Source organism: Bufo bufo, chromosome 6 (assembly GCF_905171765.1).
Source record: "Bufo bufo chromosome 6, aBufBuf1.1, whole genome shotgun sequence".
Taxonomy (NCBI): domain Eukaryota; kingdom Metazoa; phylum Chordata; class Amphibia; order Anura; family Bufonidae; genus Bufo; species Bufo bufo.
In genome coordinates, this window is record NC_053394.1 from 266,349,080 (window position 1) to 266,367,826 (window position 18,747).

An 18,747-nucleotide genomic window follows, 5' to 3' on the forward strand; every position below is an offset into this window, starting at 1 on the left:
CAGGGTTGAGAAAATTTGGGAAAAAACAAATCCGTAACATTGGCATCACATTGACACAAAGTATAACCCAGCAGATCATGGTTCAAGAGTCCTGAATGTAACAAAATAAAAAAATTCTAATTGGTTCACAGGCCCAGAGTTACTTTGGGAAAAGGAAATCACGCCCAGTAAAGGTTACACAGAATTGTCTATGGGTGATCCAGAAGTAAAAGTTATACAAACATTGAGCACCGCTGCCAAGTGTCAAGATGACATACTTGAAAGACTAGCCAGATGTTCATAAACGTAGTAGCTCGAATTCAACGTTTGGCAAAGGGAATCAGAAAAAAAGAATTGTTGAATGTAGAAGAAAGAATGAAAGCTGAAGAAACAGTTATAAGACTCATTCAACAGAGATTGTACAGTGAAGAGTTGAAGAGACTTAGTAAAGAACCTAAAAGGCTTCCAAACAACCACCCATTGTGCAAGCTTAATCTTGTTCTGAAGGATGGTATACTGAAGGTGGGAGGGAGACTGGAAAATGCATAGTTACCTAGCAGAGTGAAGCATTGAGAAATTCTACCCAAAAACTCTACCTTCACAAGATTGATTATTGATCACTACCACAACATATCCTTGCATCAAGGAAGAAGCTTTACCCAAAGTTATACCAAAGTATATAAGTAAATGTGTAGTCTGCAGAAAGGCACTTAAACCTACAGAAGAACAAAGAATGGCAGATTTACTGGCAGATCATGTAAACCCATCACCACCATTTCTTTATAGCGGAATGGATTGCTTTGGCCCATTTATCACCAAGCAAAACCGCAAGGAGTACAAGAGACATGGACTAGTATTTACATGTCTGAGTTCCAGAGCAATTCACCTAGAAATGTTAGAGGATAAGTCAACTGACGCATTCATCAACGCCTTGAGATGTTTCATAGCCATTAGAGGTACCGTCAGAGAGCTTAGATCTGACCAAGGATCTAATTTTGTCGGAGCAAAGAATGAATTGAAGAAAGGGCTAAAAGAGATTGATAAAAGTAACTGAGTATTTGTTAGAGAAACAGTGTGATTTTCATATGAATGCTCCACATGCAAGCCATACAGGAGGAGTTTGGGAAAGACAAATCAGAACTGTGAGAAATGTGTTAAGTTCAGTGTTGAAAAAAAAACGCTGGAAGAATAGATGATGCTTCACTTAGGACCCTATTCTATGAAGTAATGTCTATTGTTAATGTCGTCCACTTACAGTTAATAACATCAACGATCCAAAAAGTTTGGACTCTTTAACTCCCAACCATCTACTTCACCTTAAGTCGGATTACATACAGCCACCACCTGGCAAGTTCACCAAAGAGGATTTATATGCTAAACGGAGATGGCGAAGAGTTCAATATCTATCAGAACAGTTTTGGAATAGATGGAGGAAAGAGTACTTAGCCAATCTTATGCTAAGAAGTAAATGGCAAATGCCCAGAAGAAATGTCAGAGTTGGTGACATAGTGTTAGTGAAAGAAGAAAATTTACCTAGAAGTCAACTGAAATTTGGCGAAAGTTCTAGAAGTTCAAAAGAATGAAGAAACACTAGTAAGAAAAGTGTTGTTACAAATAGGAGACTCAAAACTTGACAAAAAAGGAAAACGTCTCACTACTCCACTCAAGTTGGAACGTCCTATACAGAAGTTAGTTTTTTTAATTGAGAGTGATAAAAGACACTTGGAAGTTGAGAACCTGATGGAAAATTCCTCAAATTCATGTTCAGGTCCTCCCACTAAAAACATAGAATTATAGGTAATTTTGGTGGCAGTGTAGCTGGCTAGCTAGGACCTGTCCTAGGCTGCTAGTATAGCTTGTGTGTTTATACAGCTAGACCTGCAAATAACCTTAATACAGTTCCTATGTTTGTGTGTTAAAGACAAAAGCAGAGTTATTTACAGTGACTTCATGTTTTGGATGTCATATAACTGTTATATTTTGTGTTCACAGAAGCAGAAAAAGATAATATGCCTTTAAGATTCATTTTGTAATGTAAGGTAAGCTCAGTGACACAGCAGAAAGAACAGAAAGCATAGTGTTAATCTGTTGTTGCTGGGCAGAAGTCTAGACCAATCATAGCCAGCTTCTCACACAGAAATAGTTTTCACCAATAACAGCCAGCCTCACACACAGCCTGTCTGGGAATTCCCCTAGTAGGAGCTGCTAGAATCATTATTCACCAGAGACAGGAGCTGAAGAGACATTCACTCCACTGAGAGCTGTGTTTTTATGGAAGCAGAGAGGCCAAAAGAGGTATTTAAAACAGTTCTATAATGTTCATATTGTTAGTATTGTGATTAAACTGTATACTAAACCAGTTATATGTGTGCTTACTTACAGTTCCACCAAATTGCAAATACAAATTGCAAGTAAAAATTGCAAGCTATAAATTGCAAGCTACAATTGCAAACTACAAAGTTCACAATCCAAATTCAAATTCCATACTGCAATGCAAATTGCATACAACCATACCAGATCATACTCAACCAATCTGCAAATAGTTACTGCAAACTGCAAACTCAGTTTAGCCAGTAAAACTGTTAAACCTCAGATATACCTCTCAGAGAGATCATAAAGTGCTTAAATAACTTAAAGTGAGAGTACAGATACTCAAGAGAGAAATATATCCATTTTATGTTGAATGACAAGATTGAACAGTTGAATCACCATCTTATGCATACCGCCATTTTATGAATCTTTATGCAACACGTGTTTTGTACATGGACTATCTGCTGCGGAGGCGGCAGTGTTATATGAAGAAAATTTGAAGTCAATAAAGAAGTTATTTCAAGCATTTGGTGTGCTCTTTAAACCTACGGTTTCCATAGAACGGCGCTAGAGGAATTACAGAGTAACAGGCAGTCTGTTAGACTAAAAGTCAGAGATATCAAAATTCTTCTAATGCCACAGCGCAAATGGCACTTCATAGTGCTGCGCCTGCCATACACATGACAAGTTATTGAGACACTGACATTTTTTGTGGGGGTATACCCACCACTATTGTTGGCTTTTGTTTCAGTAAATGTTTGAGATTAGGCAATCACCATTGCATGCTTCTACTTAAATGCCCTACTTTTATGATATAATATTACTGTAGCGTGAACTTTTCACCTGAAAGCCAAATATCTCTAAATTTTTTGTGCCTAGTGTTTCTATCTACAAAAGAAAATCCACCGCAGCACTTCCATAGGTGAAAAATAAGTGGAGTCCTTTATTCACCCACGCCAGTATCTATCTATCTATCTATCTATCTATCTATCTATCTATCTATCTATCTATCTATCTATCTATCTATCTATCTTATCTATCATTACTTAATATTGTGTATGGCTGTGGATTTTATCATACCTCGGAAAGTGTCCTTTGGTATGTGGCACCAGGACATTAGAAGCAGATCCTTTAAAGGAGTTGTCCAAGTTAAAAAAAAAACAATTAAAAGTCAGGGAAGGTATTAAAACAATAAGTTATACTCACCCATTCAAATCCCATCTGCTCCAGCGCTGTCGTTTTTATTGTTTTAAGACGTTCACTGACTTTTAACATTTTCTTTTTATCTTGGACACTAGTGATGGATGAACATCGGCCGGAATGTTTCGCGAACGCATGTTCGCGATCATTCGTGAACCGCGCATTCACGGCGGGCCCCATTCACTTTAATAGCAGGCGAACCTGAAAAACCTTCAGGTCATATTTGTAGCCACCAAATACTTACTAGAAGTGCACAAATAGTCCCACAACATGGACAGTGACATACCAGAGGGGGATCAATGGCAAAAATTCCCACAAAAAATATGTATTTTAATCAGGGGCCATTTTTATGCGTCTTAAAGGGAAACTCGCAAAAATGTGCTCTGCTGGAGCCTAGAAATTTTTTATTTTAGGCCACGGGAGTACAGGCCCCAAGAATTAGGCATTTACCTGAGAGAAAATAACTTGGGATTATGTGGCTGGAGGTACATTAGGCAGTCACTGGATAAATATTTTACTGCAGGCCACTGGAGTAGAGGCCCCAAACATTAGGCATTCACCTGACAGAAAAGAACTTGCAATTATGTGGTTGGAGGAACATTAGGCGATTACTGGATAACATTTTTACTGTAGGCCACTGGAGTAGAGGCCCCAAACATTAGGCATTCACCTGACAGAAAAGAACTTGTGATTATGTGGCTGGAGGTACATAAGGCGGTCACTGGATAAAATTTTTACTGTAGGCCAGTACAGGCCCCAAACCTTAGGCATTCACCTGACAGAAAAGAACTTGCAATTATGTGGTTGGAGGTACATTAGGTGGTTACTGGATAAAATTTTTACTGTAGGCCACTGGAGTAGAGGCCCCAAACATTAGGCATTCACCTGACAGAAAAGAACTTGTGATTATGTGGCTGGAGGTACATTAGGCAGTCACTGGATGAAAATTTTACTGTAGGCCAGTACAGGCCCCAAAATTTTGACATTAACCTGACAGACACAATTTGTGAATTGATTATGTGGCTGGAGGTACATTAGGTGGTCACTGGATAAAAATTTTACTGTAGGCCAGTACAGGCCCCAAAAATTAGGCATTCACCTGACAGAAAAGAACTGGTGATTATGTGGCTAGAGGTACATTAGGCGGTCACTGGATAAAAATTTTACTGTAGGCCAGTACAGGCCACAAAAATTAGGCATTCACCTGACAGAAAAGGCCTTTAATGCCACTGTATATACATTAGACAAGGACCATTCTTTGTTCTGGGTGGTGGCGGGAATGTGTGGGCGGGCATGAGGAAATTCAATTACACGTGGTTGTCACAGGTGTTGAATTGCTCCGAGATCCATGCCTTCATTTTTAGAAATGTGAGGTAGTCCACACTGTCGTAAGCTAGGCGAGTGCGATTATCGGTCACAATCCCCCCTGCTGCGCTGAACGTCCTTTCGGACAGGACACTCGACGAGGGGCAAGAAAAGGGTTCCAGGGCAAATTGTGCCAGCTCTAGCCACAGGTCAAGCCTGCACACCCAGTAGTCCAAGGGTTCCTCGCTTCTCAGAGCGTCCACATTGGCTGTTAACCCGATGTAGTCGGACACCTGACAGTCTAGGCGTTCCCTGAGGCTGGATTCGTAGGGCGGCTGTCGATGGGTTGGCTGCAAGAATGATCTCATATCCGAAGTGACCAACACATCTTCAAACCGCCCTCTTCTTGCAGGCGCGGTAGCATTGGTACCCGCACCTGATTCGCTGTGGGTGGAAATTCCTCTGCCAGCGCCCACAACAGCAGAATGCAGCATCTCTCGCAGCAAGGCCTGGAAATGCTGCATTCTGCCAGCCATCTGTGATGCTGGTAACATGTCTGCCATTTTGTGTTTGTACCGGGGTATAAGTACGTTGCCACCCAGTACTGTCCTTGCCTTTTATGCTTTTTATACGGTGGTCCCTCTTCAAACATTGAATCATGAATGCCCCTATTTGTACTACATTGAAAGCGGTGGAGCGTGCACGCACCAGAGAGTAAGGAAGGTGCAGATACAGAGGATGAGGAGGGTGCAGAAGCGGAAGGCTGAGTGAGCCACTCAACCAACTATGGTGCGTCCTTTGACGTAATCGCACACACCTTTTCAAACTTCTTGCTTAGGCTCCGGCCTGGTGCACCTGCCTGACCCCTACCTCCCCTGCAAAACGTCCTACCTCTTCCTCTGCCTGTCATTTTTAAAATGACCCTGTGCCAAAGTCCCTAGAGAAGAGCAGTATTTGTGGAAGCAGGTATATCGCAGGCCTCAATCAGTATTTGGTGGAAACAGGTATATCAAACCCTTTAATCAGTATTTTGTGGAAGCAGGTGTATCAATATTTGGTGGAAGCAAGTATATCATTCCCCTTAATCAGTATTTTGTGGAAGCAGGCATATAGAACCCCTTAATCAATATTTTGTGGAAGCAGGTATATCGCACCCCTCAATCAGTATTTTGTGCAAGCAGGTATATCAAACCCCTTAATCAGTATTTTATGGTAGCAGGTATATCGCTCCCCTCAATCAGTATTTTGTGGAAGCAGGCATATAGAACCCCTTAATAAATATTTTGTGGAAGCAGGTATATCGCACCCCTCAATCAGTATTTTGTGCAAGCAGGTATATCAAACCCCTTAATCAGTATTTTATGGTAGCAGGTATATCGCTCCCCTCAATCAGTATTTTGTGGAAGCAGGCATATAGAACCCCTTAATAAATATTTTGTGGAAGCAGGTATATCGCACCCCTCAATCTGTATTTTGTGGAAGCAGGTATATCAAACCCCTTAATCAGTATTTGGTGGAAGCAGGTATATCGGACCCCTCAACTGTATTTTGTGGAAGAAGGTATATCAAACCCCTTAATCAGTATTTTGTGAAAGCAGGTATATCGCACCCCTCAATCAGTATTTTGTGGAAGCAGGTGTATGACCCTGTGCCAAAGTCCCTAGAGAAGAGCAGTAATTGTGGAAGCAGGTATATCGCAGGCCTCAATTAGTGTTGATCACGAATTTTCGAATTGCAAATTTTAATCGCGAATATCGGCACTTCGAGAATTCGCGAATATTTAGAATATCGCTAAATATATTCGAATTTTAGGCGAATTTTCGCAATCAAGAAAATAATGCCTGGAGATCATGAATTCGCAAATTTTCGAATATATGGCGAATATTCGCCCAAATATTCGCGAAATATCGCGAATTTGAATATTGCCCCTGCCGCTCATAACTAGCCTCCATCAGTATTTGGTGGAAACAGGTATATCAATCCACTTAATCAGTATTTTGTAGAAGCAGGTGTATCAATATTTGGTGGAAGCAGGTATATCATTCCCTTAACCAGTATTTTGTGAAAGCAGGTCTATAGAACCCCTAAATCAATATTTTGTGGAAGCAGGTATATCGCACCCCTCAATCAGTATTTTTTGGAAGCAGGTATATCAAACCCCTTAATCAGTATTTTGTGGAAGCAGGTATATCGCACCCCTCAATCAGTATTTTGTGGAAGCAGGTATATAGAGCCCCTTAATAAATATTTGGTCGAAGCAGGTATATCGCACCCCTCAATCTGTATTTTGTGGAAGCAGGTATATCAAACCCCTTAATCAATATTTGGTGAAAGCAGGTATATCACACTCCTCAATCAGTATTGTGTGGAAACAGGTATATAGAACCCTTTAATCAATATTTGGTGGAAGCAGGTATATCGCACCCCTCAATCAGTATTTTGTGATAGCAGGTGTATCACAGGCCTTAATCAGTATTAGGTGGAAGCTGGTATAGCAAACCCCTCTATCAGTATTTTGTGGAAGCAGGTATATAGAACCCCTTAATCTATATTTGGTGGAAGCAGAAATATCGCACCCCTCATTCTGTATTTTGTGGAAGAAGGTATTTCAAACCCCTTAATCAGTATTTTGTGGAAGCAGATATATCGCTCCCCTCAATCAATATTTGGTGGAAGCAGGTATATCACACCCCTTAATCAGTATTTTGTGGAATCAGGTATATCGCACCCCTCAATCAGTATTTTGTAAAAGCAGGTTTATAGAACCCCTTAATCAATATTAGGTGGAAGCTCTTATATCACACCCCTTAATCAGTATTTTGTGGAAACAGGTATATCAAACCCCTTAATCAGTATTTTGTGGAAGCAGGTATATCGCACCCCTCAATCGGTATTTTGTGGAAGCAGGTATATCAATCCCCTTAATCTGTATTTTGTGGAAGCAGGTGTATTGCAGACTCAATCAATATTTGGTGGAAGCAGGTACATCAATCCCCTTGATTAGTATTTGTGGAAGCAGGTGTATCGCAGACCTCAATCAATATTTGGTGGAAGCTGGTATATCAATCCTCTTAATCAGTATTTTGTGGAAGCAGGTATATAGAATTCCTTAATCAATATTTGGTGGAAGCAGGTATATCGCACCCCTCAATCTGTATTTTGTGGAAGCAGTCATATAGAACTATTTAATCAAATTTGGTGGAAGCAGGTAAATCGCCCCCCTCAATCTGTATTTTGTGGAGGCAGGCATATCAAACCCCTCAATCAGTATTTTGTGGAAGCAGGTGTATCACAGGCCTCAATCAGTACTTGGTGGAAGCTGGTATATCAAACCCCTCAATCAGTATTTTGTGGAAGCAGGTACATAGAACGCCTTAATCTATATTTGCTAGAAGCAGGTATATCGCACCCCTCAATCAGTATTTTGTAGAAGCAGGTATAGTGCACACCTCAATCTGTATTTTGTGGAAAAAGGTGTATAGAACCCTCAGTCAATATTTTGTAGAAGCAGGTATATCACAGGCCTCATTTAATATTTGGTGGAAGCAGGTATATCAATCCCCTTAAGCAGTATCTTGTGGAAGCAGGTAAATAAAAACCCCTTAATCAGTATTTTGTGGACGTAGGCATATCGCACCCATCAATCTGTATTTTGTGGAAGCGGGTATATAGAACCTCTTAATCAATATTTGGTGGAAGCAGGTATATCGCACCCCTCAATCAGTATTTTGTGGAAGCAAGTATATAGAACCCCTTAATCAATATTTGGTGGAAGCAGGTATATTGCACCCCTCAATCAGTATTTTGATGAAGCAGATATATGAAAACCCTTAATCAGTATTTTGTGGAAGCAGGTATATCGCACCCCTCAATCAGTAATTTGTGGAAGCAGGTTTATCAAACCCCTCAATCAGTATTTTGTGGAAGCAGGTATATCGCACCCCTCAATCAGTATTTTGTGGAAGCAGGTATATCAAGCCCCTTAATCAGTATTTTGTGGAAGCAGGTATATAGAACCCCTTAATCAGTATTTTGTGGAAACAGGTATATCGCACCTATTAATCAGTAATTTGTGGAAGCAGGTATATCAAACCCCTTAATCAGTAATTTGTGGAAGTAGGTATATCTCTCCCCTTAATCAGTATTTTGTGGAAGCAGGTGTATCGCAGACCCAATCAATATTTGGTGGAAGCAGGTACATCAATCCCCTTAATTAGTATTTGTGGAAGCAGGTGTATCGCAGACCTCAATCAATGTTTGGTGGAAGCAGGTATATCAATCCCCTTAATCAGTATTTGTCACGGCTGAGGATGGGGGAAATCCTCAGCCGTGTGGAGCCAGGTGATGTTATGGCTGCTTGACCAAGAAGACAGGATTAGGGAGCAGGTCACCTCCTAAATGCATCCCTAACCTGACCCTGACTCCTAGCTACATGAGCCAACCTTGATGGTAGGAGGGCTCATGCTCCGGAACCTAGAAGTCCCTGCTAGCCCTCAAGATGGCCCTAAGCTAGGAGCTGAGTAAGACAACCCACTCCTCCTAAGCACAGAGGAGCAGGAGTCTCAACGGCCAAGCTGCTGGAAAAGGGGAAACATAAACAGCCTATGTATATGGCAGGTGCTGCACTAGTTCCAGCCACCTGCCACAGCCCTGCTGACTGGATCCGTGTGCAGGAAAGCTGGTCCACAAATAGCAGACAGACGTCAGCACAAACTCATCCACACACCGGAACCCAGATACATGGCAGCACTAAATAGTACAGGAAAACATAAACTATGACCACAGTGGTGGCTCTCACAGGCGGATAGAAAACACAGGAGGCTGCTTCAGCTAGCAAGACTGAAGCAACCTACTGAGCCCTGCTAGAGAGAGGGTCTATATAGGCCCAAGTGGCCACACCCAAGGGTTGGACACACCCAGTGACATCACACACACACTGGGAAGGAAGTTAACCCTTCCAGTACCACAGAAGGGAAAGACACATAAATGGGAAGTGCACACAATACATACAACGTGCATAACATACACACACCTAACATAAAGGTAGCTAGGTGTGACCGCATGCCAGCTCAGGCTGCTCTGCTGCAAAATACAACACTGGTTGCCCGCGGCAACCACAAGTGAGGCCACAGACAAGCGGCCCTCACCCGTGGTTGAACACCCATACAAAACCGCAGGCAACTGCATGCGGTAAAGGAGTCACGGTCATGGGCATGGCCGTGACAGTATTTTGTGGAAGCAGGTGTATCGCAGGCCTCAATCAATATTTTGTGGAAGCAGGTATATCAATCCCCTTAATTAGTTTTTTGTGGAATCAGGTATATCGCAGGCCTTAATCAATATTTGGTGGAAGCAGGTATATCAATCCCCTTAATGAGTATTTTGTGGAAGCAGGTATATAGAATTCCTTAATCAAATTTTGGTGGAAGCAGGTATATCGCACCCCTCAATCTGTATTTTGTGGAAGCAGGTATATAGAACTCCTTCATCAATATTTGGTGGAAGCAGGTAAATCGCACCCCTCAATCAGTATTTTGTGAAAGCAGGTGTATCACAGGCCTCAATCAGTACTTGGTGGAAGCTGGTATATCAAACCCCTCAAAAAGTATTTTGTGGAAGCAGATATATAGAACCCCTTAATCTATACTTGGTGGAAGCAGGTATATCGCACCCCTCATCCAGCATTTTGTAGAAGCAGGTATATCGCACCCCTCAATCTGTATTTTGTGGAAGAAGGTGTATAGAACCCTTAATCAATATTTTGTGGAAGCAGGTATATCACACCCCTCAGTCAGTATTTTGTGGAAGCAGGTATATTAAATTCCTTAATCGGTATTTTGTGGAAGCAGGTATATTAAATTCCTTAATCAGTATTTTGTGGAAGCAGGTGTATCGCAGGCCTCATTCAATATTTGGCGGAAGCAGGTATATCATTCCCCTTAATCAGTATTTTGTGGACGCAGGTATATAAAAAACCCTTAATCAGTATTTTGTGGAAGTAGGCATATCGCACCCCTCAATCTGTATTTTGTGGAAGCGGGTATATCGCACCTCTCAATTTTTATTTTGTGGAAGCAGGTATATAAAAATCCCTTAATCAGTATTTTGTGGAAGCAGGTATATTGCATCCCTTCCAACAATCAGTATTTTGTGGAAATAGGTATATAGAACCCCCTAATAAATATTTGGAGAAAGCAGATATATCGCACCCCTCAATCAGTATTTTGTGGAAGCAGGTATATAGAACCCCTTAATCAATATTTGGTGGAAGCAGGTATATCGCACCTCTCAATCAGTATTTTGTTGAAGCAGATATATGAAACCCCTTAATCAGAATTTTGTGGAAGCAGGTATATCGCACCCCTCAATCAGTATTTTGTGGAAGCAGGTATATCAAACCCCTTAAACAGTATTTTGTGGAAGCAGGTATATCGCACCCCTCAATCAGTATTTTGTGGAAGTAGGTATATCAAACCCCTTAATCAGTATTTTGTGGAAGCAGGCATATAGAACCAGTTAATCAGTATTTTGTGGAAGCAGGTATATCGCACCCATCAATCAGTATTTTGTGGAAGCAGGTATATAGAACCCTTTAATAAATATTTTGTGGAAGCAGGTATATAGAACCCCTCAATCATTATTTTGTGGAAGCAGGTACATCGCAGGCCTCATTCAATATTTAGTGGAAGCAGGTATATCGCACCCCTCAATCAGTGTTTTGTGGAAGCAGATATATCAAACCCCTTAATCAGTTTTTTGGCGGGCAACAGGTATATCACACCCATTGCAAATAGTTGTTCCAATAGTGCTTGTCCCTCTATATACCTGCGGTATCGCAGCAGAACTGCACACAACTGCTGCACAATACAAATGCACTATATTCTTTTTATGTTAGAAAGTTTATTATAGGTATATCACACCCCTCAATCATTTTTTTTAGGGCAACAGGTATATCACACCAGTTGCAATTAGTTATTCCGATAGCATTTGTCCCTCTATATAGCTGCAGTATAGCAGCAGAACCACACACAACTGCTGCACAATACAAGTGCCCAATAATATACTTTCTCTGTTAGAAAGTATATTATAAGTATATCACACCCCTCAGTATATCACACCTGTCGATAGCACACCTATACCAGTCCTTAAAAGGACTTTTGTGGTGGAAGGATGTATATCAATCCCCTTAATCAGTATTTTGTGGAACCAGGTATATAGAGCCCATCAATCAGTATTTTGTGGAAACAGGTATATAGAAACGGAAATTGCAAATGTGATCGCACACTACATCCAGTACTCTGCCCTCCATGCTGGATGAGACATTGGTTTATATTTTGGCCAAAGCATAGTAAGCCACTCACCGCGTCAAGGTCGTCTCAATTGAGTGGTCCCTAACTCTTGTTTCTACCTGTTCATGGGCCATGACAGCCACATAAAATCCAGGGAATGCAGGTCAGCATGCAAGCCAAGTACACTTTGCTTGTAACCCCGTCCGGTGCCATTACAGCTTTCATCGGATCCAGGGATGCAAGTACCAACATGCATGCTGAACCCACCATATACTTCTCCTGGAGCCAGATGGCTAATGGTAGGTTCTATATAAGCAGACTCAGTTTTATACTGACTTTAAAACCAGCCTCCAGGACAGATAAACTGGTCAGGTGTGCTTGACTCAAAGGAGATCGCCACACCTCCAATATATGCTACAAAGAAAAAAATATAGGGGGTTGAGTCCGCACAACCTGCCTGCAGGTGCACATCACTATGGCGAAATACATACACAAACGGAAATTGCAAATGTGATCGCACACTACATCCAGCACTCTGCCCTCCATGCTGGATGAGACATTGGTTTATATTTTGGCCAAAGCATAGTAAGCCAATCACCGCGTCAAGGTCGTCTCAATTGAGTGGTCCCTAACTCTTGTTTCTACCTGTTCATGGGCCATGACAGCCACATAAAATCCAGGGAATGCAGGTCAGCATGCAAGCCAAGTACACTTTGCTTGTAACCCCGTCCGGTGCCATTACAGCTTTCATCGGATCCAGGGATGCAAGTACCAACATGCATGCTGAACCCACCATATACTTCTCCTGGAGCCAGATGGCTAATGGTAGGTTCTATATAAGCAGACTCAGTTTTATACAAGTGAGGCCACAGACAAGCGGCCCTCACCCGTGGTTGAACACCCATACAAAACCGCAGGCAACTGCATGCGGTAAAGGAGTCACGGTCATGGGCATGGCCGTGACAGTATTTTGTGGAAGCAGGTGTATCGCAGGCCTCAATCAATATTTTGTGGAAGCAGGTATATCAATCCCCTTAATTAGTTTTTTGTGGAATCAGGTATATCGCAGGCCTCAATCAATATTTGGTGGAAGCAGGTATATCAATCCCCTTAATGAGTATTTTGTGGAAGCAGGTATATAGAATTCCTTAATCAAATTTTGGTGGAAGCAGGTATATCGCACCCCTCAATCTGTATTTTGTGGAAGCAGGTATATAGAACTCCTTCATCAATATTTGGTGGAAGCAGGTAAATCGCACCCCTCAATCAGTATTTTGTGAAAGAAGGTGTATCACAGGCCTCAATCAGTACTTGGTGGAAGCTGGTATATCAAACCCCTCAAAAAGTATTTTGTGGAAGCAGATATATAGAACCCCTTAATCTATACTTGGTGGAAGCAGGTATATCGCACCCCTCATCCAGCATTTTGTAGAAGCAGGTATATCGCACCCCTCAATCTGTATTTTGTGGAAGAAGGTGTATAGAACCCTTAATCAATATTTTGTGGAAGCAGGTATATCACACCCCTCAGTCAGTATTTTGTGGAAGCAGGTATATTAAATTCCTTAATCAGTATTTTGTGGAAGCAGGTATATTAAATTCCTTAATCAGTATTTTGTGGAAGCAGGTGTATCGCAGGCCTCATTCAATATTTGGCGGAAGCAGGTATATCAATCCCCTTAATCAGTATTTTGTGGACGCAGGTATATAAAAAACCCTTAATCAGTATTTTGTGGAAGTAGGCATATCGCACCCCTCAATCTGTATTTTGTGGAAGCGGGTATATCGCACCTCTCAATTTTTATTTTGTGGAAGCAGGTATATAAAAATCCCTTAATCAGTATTTTGTGGAAGCAGGTATATTTCATCCCTTCCAACAATCAGTATTTTGTGGAAATAGGTATATAGAACCCCCTAATAAATATTTGGAGAAAGCAGATATATCGCACCCCTCAATCAGTATTTTGTGGAAGCAGGTATATAGAACCCCTTAATCAATATTTGGTGGAAGCAGGTATATCGCACCTCTCAATCAGTATTTTGTTGAAGCAGATATATGAAACCCCTTAATCAGAATTTTGTGGAAGCAGGTATATCGCACCCCTCAATCTGTATTTTGTGGAAGAAGGTGTATAGAACCCTTAATCAATATTTTGTGGAAGCAGGTATATCACACCCCTCAGTCAGTATTTTGTGGAAGCAGGTATATTAAATTCCTTAATCAGTATTTTGTGGAAGCAGGTATATTAAATTCCTTAATCAGTATTTTGTGGAAGCAGGTGTATCGCAGGCCTCATTCAATATTTGGCGGAAGCAGGTATATCAATCCCCTTAATCAGTATTTTGTGGACGCAGGTATATAAAAAACCCTTAATCAGTATTTTGTGGAAGTAGGCATATCGCACCCCTCAATCTGTATTTTGTGGAAGCGGGTATATCGCACCTCTCAATTTTTATTTTGTGGAAGCAGATATATAAAAATCCCTTAATCAGTATTTTGTGGAAGCAGGTATATTGCATTCCTTCCAACAATCAGTATTTTGTGGAAATAGGTATATAGAACCCCCTAATAAATATTTGGAGAAAGCAGATATATCGCACCCCTCAATCAGTATTTTGTGGAAGCAGGTATATAGAACCCCTTAATCAATATTTGGTGGAAGCAGGTATATCGCACCTCTCAATCAGTATTTTGTTGAAGCAGATATATGAAACCCCTTAATCAGAATTTTGTGGAAGCAGGTATATCGCACCCCTCAATCAGTATTTTGTGGAAGCAGGTATATCAAACCCCTTAAACAGTATTTTGTGGAAGCAGGTATATCGCACCCCTCAATCAGTATTTTGTGGAAGCAGGTATATCAAACCCCTTAATCAGTATTTTGTGGAAGCAGGCATATAGAACCAGTTAATCAGTATTTTGTGGAAGCAGGTATATCGCACCCATCAATCAGTATTTTGTGGAAGCAGGTATATAGAACCCTTTAATAAATATTTTGTGGAAGCAGGTATATAGAACCCCTCAATCATTATTTTGTGGAAGCAGGTACATCGCAGGCCTCATTCAATATTTAGTGGAAGCAGGTATATCGCACCCCTCAATCAGTGTTTTGTGGAAGCAGATATATCAAACCCCTTAATCAGTATTTTGTGGAAGCAGGTATTTTGTACCCCTCAATCAGTTTTTTGGCGGGCAACAGGTATATCACACCCATTGCAAATAGTTGTTCCAATAGTGCTTGTCCCTCTATATACCTGCGGTATCGCAGCAGAACTGCACACAACTGCTGCACAATACAAATGCACTATATTCTTTTTATGTTAGAAAGTTTATTATAGGTATATCACACCCCTCAATCATTTTTTTTAGGGCAACAGGTATATCACACCAGTTGCAATTAGTTATTCCGATAGCATTTGTCCCTCTATATAACTGCAGTATAGCAGCAGAACCACACACAACTGCTGCACAATGCAAGTGCCCAATAATATACTTTCTCTGTTAGAAAGTATATTATAAGTATATCACACCCCTCAGTATATCACACCTGTCGATAGCACACCTATACCAGTCCTTAAAAGGACTTTTGTGGTGGAAGGATGTATATCAATCCCCTTAATCAGTATTTTGTGGAACCAGGTATATAGAGCCCATCAATCAGTATTTTGTGGAAACAGGTATACACTGCGTGCAGAATTATTAGGCAAATGAGTATTTTGACCACATCATCCTCTTTATGCATGTTGTCTTACTCCAAGCTGTATAGGCTCGAAAGCCTACTACCAATTAAGCATATTAGGTGATGTGCATCTCTGTAATGAGAAGGGGTGTGGTCTAATGACATCAACACCCTATATCAGGTGTGCATAATTATTAGGCAACTTCCTTTCCTTTGGCAAAATGGGTCAAAAGAAGGACTTGACAGGCTCAGAAAAGTCAAAAATAGTGAGATATCTTGCAGAGGGATGCAGCACTCTTAAAATTGCAAAGCTTCTGAAGCGTGATCATCGAACAATCAAGCGTTTCATTCAAAATAGTCAACAGGGTCGCAAGAAGCGTGTGGAAAAACCAAGGCGCAAAATAACTGCCCATGAACTGAGAAAAGTCAAGCGTGCAGCTGCCAAGATGCCACTTGCCACCAGTTTGGCCATATTTCAGAGCTGCAACATCACTGGAGTGCCCAAAAGCACAAGGTGTACAATACTCAGAGACATGGCCAAGGTAAGAAAGGCTGAAAGACGACCACCACTGAACAAGACACACAAGCTGAAACGTCAAGACTGGGCCAAGAAATATCTCAAGACTGATTTTTCTAAGGTTTTATGGACTGATGAAATGAGAGTGAGTCTTGATGGGCCAGATGGATGGGCCCGTGGCTGGATTGGTAAAGGGCAGAGAGCTCCAGTCCGACTCAGACGCCAGCAAGGTGGAGGTGGAGTACTGGTTTGGGCTGGTATCATCAAAGATGAGCTTGTGGGGCCTTTTCGGGTTGAGGATGGAGTCAAGCTCAACTCCCAGTCCTACTGCCAGTTTCTGGAAGACACCTTCTTCAAGCAGTGGTACAGGAAGAAGTCTGCATCCTTCAAGAAAAACATGATTTTCATGCAGGACAATGCTCCATCACACGCGTCCAAGTACTCCACAGCGTGGCTGGCAAGAAAGGGTATAAAAGAAGAAAATCTAATGACATGGCCTCCTTGTTCACCTGATCTGAACCCCATTGAGAACCTGTGGTCCATCATCAAATGTGATATTTACAAGGAGGGAAAACAGTACACCTCTCTGAACAGTGTCTGGGAGGCTGTGGTTGCTGCTGCACGCAATGTTGATGGTGAACAGATCAAAACACTGACAGAATCCATGGATGGCAGGCTTTTGAGTGTCCTTGCAAAGAAAGGTGGCTATATTGGTCACTGATTTGCTTTTGTTTTGTTTTTGAATGTCAGAAATGTATATTTGTGAATGTTGAGATGTTATATTGGTTTCACTGGTAAAAATAAATAATTGAAATGGGTATATATTTGTTTTTTGTTAAGTTGCCTAATAATTATGCACAGTAATAGTCACCTGCACACACAGATATCCCCCTAAAATACCTAAAACTAAAAACAAACTAAAAACTACTTCCAAAAATATTCAGCTTTGATATTAATGAGTTTTTTGGGTTCATTGAGAACATGGTTGTTGTTCAATAATAAAATTAATCCTCAAAAATACAACTTGCCTAATAATTCTGCACTCCCTGTATAGAAACCCTTAATCAATATTTGCTGGAAGCAGGTATATCGCACCCCTAAATCAGTATTTTGTGGAAGCAGGTGTATCACAGGCCTCAATCAGTATTTGGTGGAAGCTGGTATATCAAACCCCTCAATCAGTATTTTGTGGAAGCAGGTATATCGCACCCCTCAATCTGTATTTTCTGGAAGAAGGTGTATAGAACCCTTTAATTAATATTTTGCAGAAGCAGGTATATTGTACCCCTCAGTCAGTATATTGTGGAAGCAAGTATATCAAATTCCTTAATCAGTATTTTGTGGAAGCAGGTGTATCGCAGGCCTTATTTAATATTTAGTGGAAGCAGGTATATCAATCCCCTTAATCAGTATTTTGTGGAAGCAGGTATATAAAAACCCCATAATCAGTATTTTGTGGAAGCAGTTATATCGCACCCCTCAATCTGTATTTTCTGGAAGCGGGTATATAGAACCCCTTAATCAATATTTGGTGAAAGCAGGTATATCGCACCTCTCAATCATTATTTTGTGGAAGCAGGTATATAAAAATCCCTTAATCAGTATTTTGTGGAAGCAGATATATCGCATCCCTGAATCAGTATTTTGTGGAAACAGGTATATAGAACCCTCTAATCAATATTTGGTGGAAGCAAATATATCGCACCCCTCAATCAGTATTTTGTGGAAACAAGTATATCGAACCCCTCAATCAGTATTTTGTGGAAGCATGTATATAGAACCTCTTAATCAATATTTGGTGGAAGCAGGTATATCGCACCTTTCAATCAGTATTTTGTTATAAGCAGATATATGAAACCCCTTAATCAGTATTTTATGGAAGCAGGTATATCGCACCCCTCAATCAGTATTTTGTGGAAGCAGGTATATCAAACCCCTAAATCAGTATTTTGTGTAGGCAGGTATATCGCACCCTTTAATCAGTATTTTGTTTAAGCAGCTATATAGAACCCCTTAATCAATATTTTGTGGAAGCAGGTATATCGCACCCCTCAATCAGTGTTTTGTGGAAGCAGGTATATCAAACCCCTTAATCAGTATTTTGTGGAAGCAGGTATATTGCACCCCTCAATCAGTTTTTTGGGGGGCAACAGGTATATCACACCCATTGCAAATATTTGCTCCAGTAGTGCTTGTCCCTCTATATACCTGGGGTATCGCAGCAGAACAGCACACAACTGCTGCACAATACAAATGCACTATATTCTTACTATGTTAGAAAGTATATTATAGGTATATCACACCCCTCAATCAGTTTTTTGATTGCACCAGTTGCAATTAGTTATTTCGATAGCGTTTGTCCCTCTATATAGCTGCAGTATCGCAGCAGAACTGCACACAGCTGCTGCACAATACAAGTGCCTAATAATATACTTTCTATGTTAGAAAGTATATTATAAGTATATTA